Source organism: Erinaceus europaeus, chromosome 10 (assembly GCF_950295315.1).
Source record: "Erinaceus europaeus chromosome 10, mEriEur2.1, whole genome shotgun sequence".
NCBI classification, from domain to species: domain Eukaryota; kingdom Metazoa; phylum Chordata; class Mammalia; order Eulipotyphla; family Erinaceidae; genus Erinaceus; species Erinaceus europaeus.
In genome coordinates this window covers 4960592-4965323 of record NC_080171.1, presented here as the reverse complement: position 1 = coordinate 4965323, position 4732 = coordinate 4960592, and the positions used below count along the sequence as shown (strand labels likewise).

At 44.4% G+C, this 4732-nt stretch overlaps 1 non-coding gene across 1 annotated transcript; it reads left to right on the top strand.

The window, feature by feature from the left end:
- Window positions 1–1537: 1537 nt before the first annotated feature.
- LOC132541061 (U6 spliceosomal RNA) lies at window positions 1538–1649 on the top strand. Its single transcript, XR_009552249.1, has one exon. It is a non-coding gene; the product is annotated as a U6 spliceosomal RNA (small nuclear RNA).
- Window positions 1650–4732: the final 3083 nt, after the last annotated feature.

Genomic DNA, 4732 nt, shown 5'->3' with positions numbered 1-4732 from the left:
AGGAGGAGAAGAACAAGAGGAAGAGGGCAGCTAGCAGCAGTGGATTCATAGTGCTGACACGGAGCCCTAGTGATAAACATGGTGATAATAAAAATTTTAAATACAAATAAATAAATGATAAAATAATAGAAGAGTGAGAAAACATCCTAAAAATTGAGAAGCCAGTGGCTTCGGACTTCTGAGAATCATTTTGGGCCACATTAAAGAACAACAACTAGGGGCCAGGTGGTGGCCTGGTTGAGTGTGCTTGTTACAGTGCACAAGGACCCAGGTTCAAGCCCCAGTCCCCACCTGTAGGGGAAGAGCTTTGCAAGTGGTGAAGCAGTGTTGCAGGTGTCTCTATTTTTCTCTCCTTCTCTATCACCCCTTTTTTCTTGATTTCTGGCTGTCTCTATCCAGTACTTAAATAAAGAGAATAATAACATTAAAAAAAGAACACCAACTCATATACCTTCTTCCACTGGTGGTGGACCCCGTGGTTTAAGGAGTTGGCACTTCTGAATATAGAATGAAACTGGAGTTTGACCAGAAAGTGGGGAAGCAGAAGAGGAAAAGACTCAGGAATACTCCAAGTCAAAGGTCACATTGGAGTAACAAGGCCCAAATTAGATTGTGGAGCCAGAGCTTGGGCAAGGAGAAGAAAACACAGAGTAATATCAAAATGTAGCTGAGAGGTCTGCTTGTCGAGAAAGAGTGGGCAGAATCAGAAAAGGTCAACAGAAGATGTCTGTCAACACCCAGAAAGGGGAGGAGAAGAGAGCTGTTCCAAGACTCAAAAGGAAGGTCCTGCCCTTGTTTACAGAAGACAGAGATGGCAGAAGGAATGTGTGACATCACCGAGAGAGGAGAATCCCATCCCAGGTCTCTGAACCTTCTGGAAGCTCAGTTTTTGTATCTGTCAGAGGGCTTTGGGTCTTGTGTTTCTGGGGGTGAAAAATGAAAGAGAAGCAAAGAACTTACACACTGTTTCTTGAGCAGGGGGAGGACACTTCTGGTGAGGAACCCCCAATTTCTTGCCTTTTTATGGATTATTTATTCATTTTTTTTTTCTGAGAGAGTGATCAGAGCACCACTCAGCTCTGGCCCACACGTGCTGATGATCACACGTGGGACATCATGCTTATAACTCCAGTGCTCCACCACCAAGGTATATCCTCTCCCCTGTTTTCTTTCTTAATAAACTTTGGAAAAAATATTTTAAATTTCATCCAAGGGGCCAGACAGTGGTGCACCTGGTTGAGCGCACACACTATAGTGAGTAAGGACCCAAGTTCAAGTCCCTGGTCACCACCTGCAGGGGGAAAGCTTAATGAGTGGTGAAGCAGGGCTGCAGGTGTCTCTATGCCTCTCCCTCTCTATCTCCCCTCTCAATTTCTCTCTGTCTCTATCCAGTAATGAATAAATAAAAAAAAAATTTTTTCATCCAATTGCATATGTTTCCAACAAATGCTTCCCTTCCAAAGTGCTAATGGGTTGCTTTGGAGTATGTGCTTTCTTCATGATAGTATCTGAAAACCCTTCATTCAGACTCACCAGTGTACACTCTCCAATTGGCAGCACATATACTATGAATTGGAACGATACAGAGATTATTAGCATTGCCCCTGCACAAAGATGACATGCAAATCCATGTACCATTGCATATTAACAGAAAAAAGTTACTCACTGAGAAATGTTATGCATGTACAAAGTAAGACTATTGATTAAACAAGAAATGTGAAGTTAAAGTTAGGAGAAATATCTTCTGGTGCAGTGTGATATAGTTGTGGACAGACTTCGCATCTGAGTCCAAATTTCTTGGTAGTCAAAGCAAAAATAAAAGGGAGACATGCTGACTAACTTGATTTTCATCATCTGGGAAGAGAATGTACAGCTATTCTTAAAATCTATAGCAAACAGTGAGGAATCCGATAGCTTCAAATTCCCTCTATAGCAAATAAGAAAGGTGATTAAGATGGCCGTTTCTTCCATTGGTCCTCAGTAAGAAGTCAAGACAGAGTATTAAAACTCTGGAGAGTTAGGATGGGGGGCTGGGTGGTGGTACATTTGGTTAAGCACACATATCATCATGTGTAAGGATCTGGGTTCGAGTCCCTGCTCCCCACCTGCAGAGAGGACGTCACATGAACAGTGAAGCAGGCCTGCAGGTATCTAACCTTCTCTCTTGCTCTCTATCTCCCCTTCCCCTCTCAATTTCTCTCTGTCCTGTCAAAAATAGAAAGAAAAAAAAAAAAAGGCTGCCAGAAGCAGTAGATTCATAGTGCAGACCCCGAGCCCCAGTGATAACCCTGGTGGGGAGAGAGAGAGAGAAAGAACTGTCCGGTAGTTTTTAGGGGGGCAGCTACATACAAAGATAGAACTCAGAACTTGCTACAGAACCAGTGAAGTATGTTTACATCATGAATAGTCCCCAACCTTTGCTACACATGAAGAAAGCTGTAGAGAGATTAGTGAAGCCCAGAATTTTGGGACTAGGCCCTGCAGACAACACTTGCTGTGAAGTGTCTCTTACTAATGTTTATGTGAAGTCATACTTTAAAACCACTGAGTCGTAAACTCTCTTAGCAGTACACGGATAGGGATCAAACTCTGCCCAAAGGACCACAGAGAATTTACAGTTGGTTGATAACCTTTTTAAAAATGTAAATAAGGCAGCCAGGTGGTGGCACACCTGATTGAGCGCACATGTTACAGTGCACAAGGACCCAGGTTCAAGCCTCTGGTCACCACCTGCAGAAAGAAAGCTTCACAAGTGGTGAAGCAGGGCTGCAGGTGTCTCTCTGTGTCTCTCCCTCTGTATCACACCTTCCCCTCTCAATTTCTGGTTATCTCTATCCAATCAATCAATAAAGATAATAAGAAATTTAAATAGATTCACAATTATTTAAAAAATGTAAATAAAACTTGATCTTTCTGGACAATGTTTAAGTGCTCAGATGTCTTTTTGATGAGCCTTGACTCCCCCCCGCCCCACCCCTCACCCCCGTTTCCAAGACCTTTCAAGGGTGAAAGGTGGTGCTTGAGCAGTTCTGTGTTAGAAGTCAGAATATTGGCATTGGGAGGACCACGGAGGACCATGGCATGTTCTTGCCTCAAGCACTTCACTCTCACTACTATCCCAACCCCACTCTCCTTTATCTTCTTACCTTCTTCCATTCCACCTATCCTCATCTCTCACCTTCTTACCTCCTACTTGTCCCGGTTACTCATTTTAATACCATTCCAGGGCCTGAAGAGAGCTCACCAGGTATTGGGAGGACTGTGTCTCTGCCATGTTCTCCCTGGATTCGAGCCCTGACACCACATGAGAGCACCATGGCACCTGGGGACTCTTTGATTCTGGGGGCATCTCTTTCTCTCTCTCTCTCCTTCTCTCTCTCGTCTCTGCTTTGCTATGAAATAAAGAGGATGAAAATGTTGCCCTGGAAGTGCACACAGGCTTAAGGTCATGGTGCCAAAAAAAAGTTAACGTATGAAACACTAAGTAAAATAATAAATAAGCAAACAGACATGACTTCACATCGGAAGCATTCTCTGAACATACACCCAGAGAAGCTCTGCTTTGTGTCCCTCCCAGGAACTTGTGACCCTTCCGGTAGTGCCTTCTCCATCCTACTACTAGCTCCACATTGAGGAGACTGCTTGTCCTCATTGCCCTACATGTTGGCTATATTCTCAGCAAATATACTCAGCAAAGAGCCTGGTATATTTTCCATGTCTAAGAAATACTTCTCCAATAGTCTCTATCTAATCTGTCATGTTTTTGTCCGTGCAAAACCAAGACCAGAGAGGCACTCACCCAAAGCCCAAGTGAACATCACCTGCAGAGCCAAGACCCATAAAGATGACAATAGACATTCACTGTCCCTTCGCTACGCTCCTGTACTATGCTGAACAGTTTGTATTCACGCAGTCAGTTCTCAGCCAAGGACGATGAGAAGATTCCCAAGACCAGGTGCCATCCTGAATCCTCTCTTTGTCACACCTCCTCACCTAATCCCTCATCATCAACCTCTGCTAGTCTTACCCACAAAACATGTCTGAATCTGACCCCTGGTTACCACTGACCCATGGAAACTCCACTCCTCGTTTCTGACTTCTCCCGGCCTCTCATGAGTGAGTCATCTCCCAGTTCTCCCACCCCCGAGCTGGTCAGAGCCATGCCTGTGGCTGAGCCTGAACCACCCCAGCCGATAGTCCTGTTCTCTTACTAGTCAGCTCCTGGCCCTGCTATCTAACTGGTTCATTCTTGTTATTCTGACTTTTCAAATGTCACTTTGTTGCACTGCTGGTGGGAACACTGACTACAGCGGACACTAGCAGGAGAGTATGGAGAAATCTTAAGCAAATAAAAATGGAAATATCTTTGGTGCAAATCACAAGAACTGGTGTAAGGATCCTGGTTTGAGCCCCTGGCTCCCCACCTGCAGGGGGCGTCACCTCATGAGCGGTGAAGCACGTCTGCAGGTGTCTTTCTCTCCCCTCTCTGTCTTCCCCTCTCTCTATTTCTCTCTGTCCTATCCAAGAACAACATCAGCTATAGCAACAATAATAGTAACAATAACAACAAGTGCAACAAAAGGGCAAAAATGGCCTCCAGGAGCAGTGGATTCCTAGTGCAGGTACTGAGCCCCAGCAATAACCCTGGAGGTAAAAGAAAAAATGGAAATACCTTGTGATTCAACAATATAAAAACAAATCTATCCTACTGCGTGGTGTTGTTCATACGCAA